The 15,333-nt window shown below is 48.2% G+C and overlaps 1 long non-coding RNA gene across 1 annotated transcript in view; it reads left to right on the top strand.

The window, feature by feature from the left end:
• LOC147709710 (uncharacterized) overlaps positions 1–14,652 on the top strand; it is a 33,806-nt gene extending 19,154 nt beyond the window's left edge. Inside the window, exon 3 of the long non-coding RNA XR_015296726.1 lies at positions 14,372–14,652. This is a non-coding gene — a long non-coding RNA (uncharacterized LOC147709710). The remainder of the gene's footprint in view (positions 1–14,371) is intronic.
• The last annotated feature ends 681 nt before the right edge of the window (positions 14,653–15,333 follow it).

The following is a 15,333-nucleotide window of genomic DNA, read 5'->3' on the forward strand; positions in this document are numbered from 1 at the left end:
GGTAAAACATTCACCCCCAGTCACAGATCTGGGTTTAATCCGTTGTTCTTTTGCTCACCACAATACCCTAGTTCAGACATGGCCATATGCAAATCAGTTTTGACCCTGTGCCTCATGTGGCGTAGTAAGCACAGGACCCATGTCTGGACATACCCTTCCCACATAGTGCGAACAGCAATACACACAAGATGATGGGCGGAATTTTGCACATTGGCAAAACATTCACCCCAGTCACAGATCTGGGGGTAATCTGTTGTTATTTTGATCACCACGATACCCCAGTTCAGATATGGCCATATGCAAATCAGTCTTGACCCCGTGCCTCACGGGAAAAGTCCAGCCTGAACTGCCAACCCATGTCTTTCCTGGACCGGAATCAAGCATCCTAGGACCGGTTCCTGGCTATCGGCCGTCATTAGCCAGGATAGCTTGACTACAGTGGCGTAGTGAGCATGGGACCCACGTCTGGGCACACCCTTTCCACATAGGGCCAACAGCAAAACACTTAGGATGATGGATGGAATGTTGCACATTGGCAAAACATTCACCCCCAGTCACAGATCTGGGTTTAATCTATCATTATTTTGCTCACCACGTCACCCCAGTTCAGACATGCAAATCAGTCTTGACCCTGTGCCTCATGGGAACAGTCCAGCCCAAACTGCCAACCCATGTCTTCCCTGGATCGGAATCAAGCATCCTAGGGCCGGTTTCTGGCTATCAACCATCATCAGCCAGGATAGCTTGACTCCAGTGACGTAGGGAGCACCGTACCCCCATCTGGGCATACCCTTCCCACACAGGGAGAATAGCAAAACACACAGTATGATGGACGGAATGTTGCACTTTGGCAAAACATTCACCCCCAGTCACAGATCTGAGGTTTAATCCATCGTTATTTTGCTCACCACGTCACCCCAGTTCAGACATGGCCATATGCAAATCAGTCTTGACCCTGTGCCTCATGGGAACAGTCCAGCCCAAACTGCCAACCCATGTCTTCCCTGGACCGGAATCAATCATCCTAGAACCGGTTTCTGGCTATCAGCCGTCATCAGCCAGGATAGCTTGACTCCAGTGACATAGTGAGCACCGGACCCACGTCTGGGCATACCCTTCCCACACAGGGCGAACAGCAAAACACACAAGATGATGGACGGAATGTTGCACTTTGGCAAAACATTCACCCCCAGTCACAGATCTGAGGTTTAATCCATCGTTATTTTGCTCACCACATCACCCCAGTTCAGACATGGCCATATGCAAATCAGTCTTGACCCTGTGCCTCATGGGAACAGTCCAGTCCGAACTGCCAACAGATGTCTTCCATGGACCGGAATCAATCATCCTAGGACCGGTTTCTGGCTATCAGCCGTCATCAGCCAGGATAGCTTGACTCCAGTGGCGTAGTGAGCACGGGACCCACGTCTGGGCATACCCTTCCCACATAGGGCGAACAGCAAAACACACAAGATGATGGACGGAATTTTTCACATTGGCAAAATATTCACCCCAGTCACAGATCTGGGTTTAATCCGTTGCTATTTTGCTCACCACGATACCCCAGTTCAGACATGGCCATATGCAAATCATTCTTGACCCTGTGCCTCATGGGAACAGCCCAGTCCGAACTGCAAACCCATGTCTTCCCTGGACCAGAATCAAGTATCCAAGGACCGGTTTCAGGCTATCAGCCGTCATCAGCAAAGATAGCTTGACTCCAGTGGCATAGTGAGCACGGGACCCACGTCTGGGCATACCCTTCCCACATAGGGTGAACAGCAAAACACACAAGATAATGGACAACATTTTGCACATTGGCAAAACATTCACCCCAGTCACAGATCTGGGTTTAATCCATCATTATTTTGCTCATCATGTCACCCCAGTTCAGTCTTGACCCTGTGCCTCATGGGAACAGTCCAGCCCGAACTACCAACCCATGTCTTCCCTAGACCGGAATCAAGCATCCTAGGACCGGTTTCTGGCTATCGGCCGTCATCAGCCACGATAGCTTGACTCCAGTCAAGCTATTGGTAGGCGCCTTGATACCTTCGGGTTTTAGTTGCGCAATACAAATTGCTTTTCAATTCAATTTCAGTGTGTGTTTTGTTTTACTGCAATTGACAGATTTACACAAACCACTACAGCATACAACCAGTAGAGAGGTTTTAGTGGACAGGCCACTGTGTCACAACCCACGAGGCAAATTATTCCTCATCCTGGACAAAGGTGTGAGCATTGAGATGAGTCTGTTGTCTACTACACTGAGCCATCACCCTAGAGAAAGTTCTGCGTTAACAGATACATTTATTGCAATCTACTATTACAGTAATTCATCACAAGGAGAGAGGTCTAAGTAAAGTAACATTTTGCATGAACAGATCCCCTATGTTAGTGGTTACAAAAATCCCTAACTATCTTATAGGCGCTGCCGGGGAGTAATGAGATTGCATAGTTTGAGGTAATATGTCTACAGAACAGTTAAAAAGAAGAGTTTCTGAATTCGCATGATTTATACCCTCCAAATTTAGAAAACTTAACTAATTTTTCCACTGCGTTTGACATATTAATTTTATCCACAGCTAACTACAGAACCATATTTTTTGCAAACAATTTCATTTAGCTATCTCGGATATCGGAGCTATAATATTAATGTCCTAGCGGATAGAGCAGGCAAGTGGCTCAATAAACAGTGAAAACAAAATTGGCGAAAGAGATCAGCCCTGGGGTGTCCTGCAGCTTATGTTGATATCTCCTACTGTTCTGCTATTTATGATTATGCTTGTCTTTGCTCCTACATATACATTTTTTTCAAACTGAAATAAATGCACCTGAAAAAGCAAATATTTCTAGAATTGTAAACAAGGCATTCCATTGGACGCTTTTGAATGCTTTCTCTGGGTCCAGCATTATAACAGCTACCTTCCTGCTCTGAACTAAAAATGATCTAATCCCTGAATTAGATAATGCATTTTATCTACAATCTGTCTATCCAAAATAAAACCCTTTTGATCATTATGAATGATTGTAGGAGCTACCAAGGCTAGACGATTCGCTAAAATCTTTATAAACAATTCATAATCATAATTTAAGAGGCTAATCGAGTGATAGGAGTTTGCATCCTTTTTTGACTTGGCCTACTTCAAGAAGCTAATCATCACTGTTTCAGTAAAGGAATTTGGAATCTGGGCTCCTGGCAGTATAGTGTAGCCCAAACAACAATCATCCCTAGTTCCTTCTGCAGACGACGAGGGATTTAAAGGATTGTGACTTGCTTCCAGCATAATTTTCTTCACTGCTAAATAGCCCAACCCTTGAGCCATTTAGATTAAAGTCCCCACAAACAACAAATGGCCCAGGTCAAGATGGGAGGTTGGCTACCAAGAAATTAAACACACTGTGGTCATCTAGTACTGGGGCATACATTGTACATAGAGTAAAAGACCATCTGCCCAGCTTGCATTCCATTATTGCCCATCTTCCCAGCTTATCTACAGCATTACGGCTGGGGGTGATAGAATTTCCTTTAACTTTAACTAAGATCACAACCCCCTGCTCCTAGTTTCTTGTGTCATATGGCAAACTGCTGTTAATCCAAAAGTGTTCAGCAGAGCACTGTCCTTATCGGCAATGTGGGTTTCTTGTAGCGAATACACATCTGCTCTTAAAAAGCTTAAACCCTCTTGTACCTGCATTCTTTTTACCTTATCATTTAGCCCGCAGATGTTAATAGAGGCAATTCGCAATCCAGCCATTGCTCATAGCATCTGTCAAAGCCAGCTGGCAATACCACCCCACCGAAGCATATACCATCCTGTGTTTTGTGCAGGGTCTACTTTACACTTAACTACTAGATACACGCTATCTTGGCTACATCCATATTCATAGTCCCGGTGTTTAAAAAAAAAACATAAACACACTAACACATACATCCACTTGCTGTGTATTCATTATCACACCATCACTGAACCATCCACCACCCCCTTTGAAACCCCCTCCCCCTCCGTGACAAGCCCCCAGACCCCACTCAGCCCCACACCTCCTCCCGTCACCCCCAACTAGTAAAAGCCACCAGACCAAATAGGTCTGTGTGATGGAGACCAGAGATCAACACCGCATGGCTCTCCCCGTCCCCTCTCAGATGTAATCCCTCTAGTTACCACCTCAAAACAGTGCTTAGTGAGAATAGAGAGAAAAAGAAAACTAAAAAAAAGGAAAGCCATCACTAATATTACTGTAATCAGGCTAATTCCTAAAGAGACCCCCTGCACGTATACATTGTTACAGCCTGACAAGACCTGACACAGATATTCTTTGGCTTTCATTTCCAGTGCAAAGAATTTAACAGAACCATTAACAATAGTTTTCAGTGTGGCAGGAGCCAATAGATATGCCTCAAAGCTAGCATCCTGAAATGATGAGATCACCTGCCTCAAATGCCACTTGCATTCGACAGTTGGATGGCAAAAGTCAGGGCACACGAAAAATGAAGATCCTAGGTATGCCCATCTTGCATCCGGGCGGGCTTTCTCATAGATAGCCTGACAGAGTAAAATGTTGCCAAAAAATACTAAGATAGCCCGTTGTTGTCTTGAGTCCCTGTCACCCTGAACTTATTCACTGCAGGTCATCGGGAACAAGTGTACTCTTTGAACTTCTGTAGCCCAGTCCCATCCTAACAATTTGGGAGAGGCAGTCTTTAGGAGGAACAGCATATAAGAGCGTATATTATCACCCTCGAGGCCCTCATAAATTCCTAGACACCGAACATTATTCCTATGTTGTCGGTTTTCCATGTCTTCCAGCTTCCACTGTACATCTGTTAATTGAGACTCATGCATCTTGGCTTACTCTTTCACATCTGTGATCTCAATCTCAGTGCATTCCTTCCCCACCTTCCGAAAGGCGACTTCAAGTTTTTACGTTGAATGTCTTGCCCTCTTGCTGTCTGTCCATGTCTGAGCCCCATGTTCTTTAATGGACTCCAAAATTAAGCTTAACTCAGGGTTTGCAGACATGGTCACAGTTGGCTGTGCAGCAGATGAAATGGCAGATGCAACTATTTCGTTCAGAGTTTGTGCTTCCTCCAGAGTCCCAACCATCTTGGTATGGGAATAATCCCATTTCAGACTGCTACTGGTTGAATTCTTCACTCTCCTCCTCTGAGGTTCTGTGCTGCCTTTACAGGCCTTTTGGTGCTTGAGTGCTGTTTCAGGTGCTTCCAGTGTTCTGGACTTCGTGGTTAAAGAGTTTGTACTGTTTGTTTTGCTGAAATATGAGTTAGCAGAATAATTTATCTACCTTGTCCAAGGTGAGATCAGTCACTACTGATGTTCTGCACTAATCTATGCTGTGCCCCTTGCTGCACCCTTCCTTGCTGCACCCTGCCCCTTAGAGAGTGACTGGCTGAGGGATATAGTTGACTTGTTCACATGGCCCAGGCTATGTCCCGTCTGAATCACATGGGTCTGAGTCTGGCGCAAACGTTTTCCCTGCCAATCATCAGGAGCCAGGTTGTCAAAGAGGTCTGACTCACGCAGCTTCTCAATAGTGCCAGGTTGACTTGGCCACCCACAGGATTCTTGATGGCAAAGAATTTGGTTATTGCAGGTTGTGGCATGGGCATAGCATAATTACCAAGACCTACGGCTCCTTCCTCCGTGCCTAAACCTGCCCTGGAGCCTTTGGTCGCAACTTGATTTCGCCTTTTTCCAGCCCCATACTCTCAGACCTGTGCTTCCAAACATGAGGATCAGTTGGCTTACCTGGCGCTACGGCGATCTGTCAGGAGAAGATTCCTGTATGGTTGCTATTGCACAGACAGCAAGTGTTGAAGATGCAGAAAGCACTTCTCTACTGTCTTTCTGGAGTTTGCAGGCTTTGATGGCATTTTGAAACAGGCAGCCACCCAGGCAGTACCGGATCTGAAGCCAGCCACCAATCGGGAAAATCTTTGGTGAGTCCTGGCCACCTTCCAAGAATGCTGAGACACAGTCATGAAGCGATCTCCAGCACTGATGAGCACCATCCTGCAATCCTGTCTTCTCCAGGCACCAAGAATCTAGCCCGCATACCGCGGTAAATTGCACAAGGAGGAGAGCAGCTCTTCCCGTTGCAGGAAAATCCTTGGCACAGGTCAGTATCTGCAGGGCTAAGGGGGGGTGAGAGAGGTCCACGGAGAGCTCCGCCGCGCTGTATCTCTGCGGCCGCCATCTATGCTTTAGAATGTATAGCCACTTCATTACCATCCTCTGAACATCTAATTACATTTTTGATCTGTTGCTACTTCTGGTGTAGCAGTTCTGGATACAGATATGTAGAGTAAATGTGAGAGATGCACTAAGATAATAAAATACCCCTCTGCAGCTTGTTATCTTTTTTTAAACCCACTCCAAGCATTTTGATCTCATTTTTGAGGCCAGTTTTGTATTTTACAATGTCTGGAGAAAACATAAGGTTCTCCTGTAGTAAATTCCAAATAAGGAAACAGAGTACCATGAATCTCTTTTTTTTTTTAAACCTTTATTTACGGAGCATTCAGAAACAGTACATCTCTTACATATGAAACACATACATACATTGTACAGATCTGTAATGGCTGAACAATACTGAGCGGCTTTTCTAGCGGGCTAGGCATCAATGTCAATTCACATTATCACATCAATATTCACAATGCGCAATGTGCACTAATACATCTATTTTAGAAAAAAATAAATAAAAGGAAAAGAAAGAAAAAAAAAAACGGTATGGGCCAGCAATTATAACATGGAAGTCATACTTGGTGCCTCAGGTATCGTAGCAGAGCTCTTAGTTCATGTGCTATCATCATGTCGTTTAGGAACACAAAACAGTCCTCCTCGGATATTCCTGCACAATCAGATCCGAATCGGCTCAGTTCTCAGCAGGGCAAGCAAAGCACCCTATTCCCCATTATATGAAGGGCCCAGCTGTATATCCTTATGGTGTGTAGTGATCACAGTGTATTACACTCACCCATGTCTGGTAAGGGGATCAGTCAAAGTGCGTGAGTATGACACCCCTTTACCATCTTAAAGCGCCCACAAGGGTAGCCCGCCTGTGCTCTGAGCTACACCGTCTGAGGAACCTTCACCTCGCGGCCGGGCAGTGGATGTGTTGTCAGTATACCCCTTAGTGATCTCAGTACAGTCGTATAGCAGCAATATGACTACTCCCGGGGCCCATCAGTAGGACGGGCGGAGCCCCGCCCGCATCCCCAGTGATCTATAACCTAATCCTTAGACAGCTCCCTGCTCAGGACCCTCCTCTCAGACTATCATCATCAGAGCTCCCATTCTGGTTCGCTTGAGACAGCCAATAGAGCTGAAGCGGACCCCAGATATCCTTAGGCCGACAGCGCACAGGCATAAGCTCAGCATAGATATTGTGTTGTTCCTGACAGTACGTCATATCATCAATCCATTCCTTAAACTTCGGAGCCCTGCTCCTCCCCCATCTGCAAGCCACTCTCCTTTTTGCCAGCAAGAGCGCTACATCCACAAATCTACGAGATGCTTTAGGGACATCTTTAGTATAGCCCAGTATCATCGTGATGGGGTCCAGTGAAACCACTCCGTCAGTCATGACCTGAAGCGCCGCGTGCACCTGGGTCCAGTACTCCTGAACCACTCCACATTCCCAAGCAAGGTGGAGAAATCCCACTCCTTCTGCGCGGCAACGAGCACACCTGTAGTTATCCGCCAAGTGTAGCTTTAGCTTCCTAACCGGTGTAAAATAAAATCTCTGCACAAATTTGTAATGGATAATTTTGAGTCTGCAGCTAGACGAGATGTTCGCCGTGACGGAGCAGCAATATTGCCACTGTTCGTCAGTCACTTCAGTACCAAGTTCTGAACTCCAACTGGCACGCGCTCGGGGTGTAGCCAGACACTCTGTGCGATCTGATGTTGTTGTACAGCTTCGACACCAAGTGTCGGCCATTGGATATCAGTAGCACATGAAGGGGCAAGACCACACCTAGCTCATCAGGAAAGTGTGGAAGGATCTCTCGCAACCCCTGTCTAAGTCTAATGAAATAGAAAATCTCCAGCGGTGTCGGGGAACCACTCTGAAATATCTGGTCTTTAGTGCGGAACTGCCCATTGAGGAACATATCACCCCACGTGTTCAGTTTGATGCGTTTGCACATTGAACAGAAGCCAGGTTCCTGTAACAGGGACAGTCGTGGGTGGTACGTGAGTGGCATGGCCGGTGAGTATAACAAAGGGGCGTCAAGTGCCCTGACAACTCTCCGCCAGGCGTCCACAGTACACGTAACTGTGGTAGCTGGTGTCTCAATGTCTCCTGTTCTGCCCTGTAGCATACCATTGAGTGGGAAGGGGTGCACAATCCATTCCTCAGCCGCAACTTGTGGCATGAAGGGCTCAGGATGAATCTAGTGGTATGCATGTTGTGCCTGCGCGCTCAAGTAATAGGTTTCAAAATCTGGCACGTCAAACCCGCCTTTGTCATATGGCTGCGTCAGGGTGGACCAAGGCAGCCGCGGCTGTTTACCCCCCCAGAACAGTCGCAGTATTTCTGACCACATCCTCTTAAAGAAGTATGAGCCCGGGTAGTAGGGGACATTTTGAAAGATGTATAAAAAACGGGGGAGCACCACCATCTTTATCAATGAGGTCCTGCCCGCCATTGAGAGCGGCAAGGACATCCATCGTGTTACGTTATCGGACAGTTGAGAGATAGCCACACCATAGTTAAGTCTAATCGTTTCCTCTCTATTGAGCGAGATCGTGATGCCCAAATATCGCAGGTCTGTGCTGCACCATTCTAGGGGGAAGTCTAATTGGAAGTGTTGCACCGCCGCCGTGAGGGGGAAAAGTTGTGATTTTTTCCAATTAATGTGTATTCCAGAGAGCCTGCCAAAGACAAGGAATTCCCTCAGCAACGGGTTAAGATTCTGTTGTGGGTCCTTCACATAAAGCGTTACATCATCAGCGTAAAGCGTTATCCCTATCTGCCTCTGGAAGCAGTTGAACGCGCTAAGTTTATGCAGCTGCCGAATCCGACACGCCAATGGCTCAATTGATATGGCAAACAGGAGGGGGGGCAGCGGGCATCCCTGTCTGGCCCCCCCATGATCGGCAATTGGGAGGAGAGCACCCCATTAATGACAACTCTAGCCACCGGTGCGGTATATAACAGCTCCACCCATGTGATGAATATCTTAGGAAACCCCATCCTGCATAGTATGGCCATGAGGTATTTCCATTCCACCGAATCAAATGCCTTAGTGGCATCAAGAAATATCGCAGCCACCGGTATCTCAGGGGTTATGGTGGAGATGAGAGAAAATAGTGTGCGAAGATTGTGCGACGTGGCCCGTCCCGGGACAAATCCAGCCTGGTCAGGGAGCACTATTGTGGTCATGAGTAGCGACAGCCGAGCCGCCAACACTTTCGCCAGTATCTTCGCGTCACAGTTAAGGAGAGATAGGGGTCTGTAAGAATCAGTGTCTAGAGGGTCCTTGCCTGGTTTCAAAAGAGAAGTAATCGCCACCTCTCTCATTGACCCCGGCAGTCTCCCCACCTCCAACGATTCTTCAAAAACATCCTTGAGTACTGGCGCCATCATGTCCACATAACATTTATAAAATTCGGCCGGGAGGCCGTCTAGCCCTGCCGCTTTGCCATTGCTCAAGGACAGGATGGCATCCGTATTTTTTCCACCTCTAGAGGACCTCCAAGGAAAGCTAAATGGCCGTCCGTGAGCCAGCAAAGCGCAATGTCATTCAGAAAGTCCCCAAATTCCACTTCTCCCTCTTGCTGTGTGGAGTACAGTTGCTGGTAGTGTTGTAAGAAAGCCTCCCGTATCCCCCCAGTGTCCTGACGTCTCTTGCCCTCCCTAGTGGTGATTTCTATGATATAAGTGCTGAATCGCTGGTGTCTCGTGATGGCAGCTAGGACTTTACCCCGGTCGCTCCCCTTCACAATACCTCCTGGCTGTCCAGTATTTCCCTCTGAATTTCACTTCCCTGGCTGCCTCCTCCTCAAACTCCGACAGCTTCTCCCTGAAGGCCTGCTTCAGTACCGGGTCACCACCCCCAACCATTCTATCCTCGAGTGCCTTAAGTTCCGACTCCAGTCTGGCCAGTATTCGCACTATGTCCCTCAGCACACCACAGCTTTTAGCGATTGTGAACCCTCTTATAGTGACCTTAAATGCCTCCCAGATCACCTCCACGCTATCCACCGATCCCTTGTTTCTCGGAAAAAAGGCCTCTTTTTCTTCACCAAGCTCCGACTTAAAGACTGGATCTAGTGGAGCCGATGGGAACAGACGCCAAGGCGGACAAACCCTATTCAACCCTGGCACACCTAGTATAAGCAGAACCGGGCAGTGGTCCGAGTAAGTTCTGGGCAAGTGTTCTACCTTGTGTATCCCACTCCCAAGCCCCCGCGATACAAAGCAATATTCAAGACGTGCCCATGTTTGCGCATGCGCTGTGAAATGTGTGCCCTCTCTGATCTCAGGATGTGTAAACCTCCAGCTATCTAGCAGGCCTGCCTCAAGAAGTATACCCTGTAGCGTGTCTCGCGCTTGGACATTATACTGACCGCTCCCGTCTCATCTGTCTGCACCCGGCCTAAGTGCAAGGTTGAAATCTCCACCCCAGATAATATGTGTGGCATCTATTTCGAGTATGTGCCCCCAGAGTGTTGTGAAAAACCCTGGTTTATCAACGTTGGGTGCATAGCAATTTACAATTATAACAACATCCGTTCCCAACCTCCTCCACAAAACAACGTATCTCCCCTCAACATCCAATTTCGCTCCTAGTTCCTGAAATGCAAGCGATTTCTTAATCAATACAGCAGTCCCTCTAGCATATGTAGAGTACGATGAGAATTTCCTAATGAGGGCCCATTTACTGGCAAACCGGGGTTCACTCCGCGGACGGAGATGGGTTTCCTGCAGTAAGGCTATTTGCACCTGATGACGATCCAGATACGCAAGTACATTCCTACATTTCCTTGCGTCATTGAGGCCCCGCACATTCCAAGATATCACTGATATTCTACTCAATGCGCTAATCCCGATCACACAAGTTGCGAATCAAGTTAGCCAGCCCTTGTAGGCGCCCAGCCCACCAGTCACCCAAAGCATCCACCAGCCGCAATGTAACATATATCTCTTGCAATTTCCATTCTGTACCCCAGCATGATCTCTGAAAAACATCCCTCCCAGTCTCTCCATTTGTAACTCTCGCAAGCCAACAAAACCGGAGCAAACGTGCCCCACTAAGAGACAGCTCCCTCGCCTCCCCCCACCAATAACAGCCCATCGTCCCCATACTCAGGCCTCCCACCTCCCACTGAAGCAACCCCAACTTGCCAGCAATCCATCCCCACCCTCCACCCTCAGATCCCACTTTCGGAGATAACAACAAACAATGAGGGGAACTCCCTTCGAGGGACATCCAAGGTGCGCACCGACTCACCCCCACATCTCCTCCCTGCCCCCCATAACTCATAAGGGAACAGGTAGAGAGGAGGGGCGGTGCCTGGTAGGTATCACCCTCTGCAGTGCCATACCCGCCTATGGCATCTCAGTCTCTCGTGGCTCCCCCTGACAAAGGGGAGACTCAGTATGGTCAAACTGAGTGTGCCGTTGCATCGCCACTCTAGTACAGTCTGTTATTATAAATCAGCTATCTTCTTGTTCCGCCGTATGACTCTCAGCTTCATCCTCGTCAGCATTGCGCTGCCCCCCTCCAGCTCGCCTCAGTTTCTTTATGTAGTCCTCCACTTGTTGCGGAGTTGTGAAAAAGTGTTACGTGCCCTGATGAGTGACCCTGAGTTTGGCCGGATAGAGGAGGGCATAGTCTATCTGCATATCTCTAAGCTTTTTTTTGACGTCGAGGAATTTCCTACGTTGCTCCTGCACAACGGGGGTGAAATCCGGGTATATTGAAAAATTCACTCCATCGCATGACAAGTGTCTACTCGCCCGCGCCGCTCGAAGTGCAGTGTCGCGATCTCGGTAGTTGAGAAGGCGGGCAATTATAGGCCGCGGCGTGGCTCCTGGCTTGGGTCGCGGACCAAGGGATCGATGTGCTCTCTCAACTATGAATTGGCTGGAGAAGGCGTCCTTCCCCACCGCCGCCAATACGATTTTCTCGACATAGTCCTCCATACGACCGGTGTTGGTCGATTCCGGCACACCAAGAACTCGTATGTTGTTGCGCCGACTGCGTGCCTCCAACTCCTCATTTTTTGCAGCGATTACCCTCAGTACGTTGTCCATCCGCGACAGACGTGTTTCATGAGACGCAGTTGTGTCTTCAGTCCCCGAGATGCGCCTCTCCGCCTCAACTAGACGTTCCTCATGTACTTCTATCTTTTGAGCGACGGCATCCATCCTTGATGACAGGCGGTCTACCTTATCGACAATAGTGGCGAAGCCTTGTCTCATCTCCTCCATCATTAACCACATCTCCGGGGATGGCGACGCGGTAGAGCTGGCTGGAGTGGCAGGTCCAGCCAGCAGGTTCCGCTCTCAGCAGTGTTACGTGTGACTTTCTTTACAGTGGCAGATTCAAAGGACAGTTTCGGCTGCTTATTATCTTGTTTCCCCATGGCACTCCTTTGATAGGGACTAGAGGCCGCCGGCAAGACACGACTGGTGCGATCCTCCCTACTAGGTGAAGGTCCTTTGTGCATCGACACCCTGCGCGGTCCCAGGTCAAAGCGCAGTCTCGAGTGAAGCAGCGGGCCAAAGGCTCCAGTGTAAAGGGCTGACTTGTGCGCAGTGTTCCCAGATCGCACCACCCAAGGCCAGCTCTACGGCTCCACAGGCAGTCTCCTCAGGGGCCCCAAGTCGTGTCGCAGGATGACTGCAGGAACCCAGCGTGATTAGCGCCTCCAGGGTCAGGAAGGGATCAAAGGCAGGCCTCCGGTGCGCACACTCACTATCAGCCGGACCTGCAACGTGGAGCCACCGCACGCGGTCAAGGGGGGCGCTGGGAAGCGGTAGCACCCTCTTCAGCCCCAACCCGTTACCCACGTCAGGTCAGTGCGTGGAGGTCACTCACCGCACACTGCGCCGGTGATCCGTGGTGGTCCGCAAGTCTCTCTCGCCAGCAGCCCCAGCGTGGCACTCCGCAGCAGTCACGATCCCTCTGCTGCGCCAGTCACTCCGATAAGCCACATCCCCATCGAACTCTCACCAGCCTCAATGTGTTAGTCCGCTCCTCCCTGTGCAAGCGGCTGGCTCTTTCCAGTGCGCACTCAGTTAACGTCAGGGCACCGCAGTCAGCTCCCCACGTGAAAGCGGCCCCCCATCGAGCAGCACCACCATCGCCCGCAGGATCAGCGCGGGCCCGCCTCACCAGCGCATCAGCGTGTGTCCTCCTCCCCTCCGCGGCTCTATCTGGGAAGTGCTGGTCTCGCTCCCTGGGTCTGCTTTCTGCCCCGGCCCACAGCGGAGTGAAGGTCGGAAGGTCCCGATCAGCAATGCTGCACCAACAGGCCTGCGGCGCAGGCCTGCAAGCTTCTCTCCCCCCCCCCCCGGGAGGTTCAGGCTAGGTGTCCTCTCCCCGAGTGTCAAGGGTGTGCTGGGTGTGCTAGCAGCGGGGGTGAGGGGGGTGCACCATACCTCTCAGCAATGTTCAGTCTCTCGGGCGGCTGCAGCTGCTCAGGTTTACCGCGGGCGCCTTCTCGGCCTTTTCCCTCGTGGCACGCCCCGGTCTCGCGTGAATGTCCGCCCGGCCAGGCGCAGCAGCAGGCTCCAGAGGGATGATGCGGTCAACTTTCAAGCAGCTCTAATTCCGACATACATCAGCGCAGAACCTCTAAATTCACACCAAGGCCGCTTCTTATCTCGGTGCACACTCGTGCCAATTTTCAGGCGGGCAGCTGCAGGTTAGGAGGATAAATTTAGGATTTTAAAACCAGGCGGCTGGAGCCTCATAGGAGTGCGGCCATTCAGCTCGTGCGCCCTCTAGCGCCCCCGGAGTACCATGAATCTCTTATTAGCCAAAGACAAAAAAAAAAGAAAGAGTGAGGAGTTCCTCTTTATTTTAGGTGGTATTTGCAGTTAATCTTCAGACCCGGAAGATGCTATTCACATTATTGTCTGTCTATGTCAACCCTACTGTAGTGTCACTTGTATGAAGAATGTGTTGGCACGTTTTATGAACAGTGCCTGCATACATCCATGTATTGGGAAACCATCCAAATGTATTGTTTGTTGCTGAGTCATTTACAGTAGTGACATGTTTAGTTAAACTTGGATGTTATTACAGAAGCCATCTATTAACTGTTTCACACTAAACTGCCACTGGTACAATCCTTACATCTACTGAGTACTGCTGATGTGTTTCTTTCTATAGATCCCGGGACTTATCCACTCAACACCTGAAGATGGCCCCGGTTCACACAGCAATGAGGACCCTGTAACTTGAGGCTGGGAAGACCTTAAAATTGCTTTAATAGAGAATACTTGGACACAGCTTGTGTCATCTGATCTATTTCAAGTGCTTATTTAGTACATTTCAAAATGTAGTCTCTTATTTTATTAATTGTCTAAAATGTGATCATGTCTAATGTTTGATTAGTTCATCTCTCAGCCTATTGAGCCCTCGTGGTGCCGAAATAAAACTATTTCCTTCTATGCCTCTCCTTGATTTTAGTCATAATTGCTTTGGTCTATCATTTGTTTATGATTCTTACACCACAGAAGTCTTCAGGGCATGCAGAGTGAAAGGTTTCATGTACAATAAAAAACAGCATTTTCTATTTCAATTATTAAAATGTAAAGTTAAAAACACGTTTTAAAATTCCAAGGTAAACCATGCTAGCCAACAGAAATTTACCAAATGAGTTAAAAAAAATCAAAATGAATACATAATTATATACAATTAGTTAGTATGGCACAGTGCTCAATTTGAGCTGGTGGTTTCCAGTTCTCAGCACCGTCACCTATTTGTCTGCACCTGTTCTAGTGATAGTCCAGCACATATCTAAATGTGAGATGAGCAGAACAACGGTGTTTAATATGTCAATATCAATTTAAATTGAATAATACCTGGCACTCACGTCAGATAAGTCTATTGCCTTTGTATGAAAGGGTTCAGCTCATCAGTGTTTTGTATTCATCAGGCTATATATCTATTCATCTGTATATAGATGGATATATGGCCTGATGATAAACTTATAGAAAAAAAATATATTACCATGATGTTATAGTTAGGTGAAAATATCGGTGACATGGTAAAAAAAAAATCTCAATCTCAGGTAACTATAATTTGTGCCCTAAAGTAACTATTACTCACGCCCCACCATGTACAAGGTT

The sequence above is a fragment of the Lissotriton vulgaris genome, chromosome 6, assembly GCF_964263255.1.
Source record: "Lissotriton vulgaris chromosome 6, aLisVul1.2, whole genome shotgun sequence".
NCBI lineage: Eukaryota > Metazoa > Chordata > Amphibia > Caudata > Salamandridae > Lissotriton > Lissotriton vulgaris.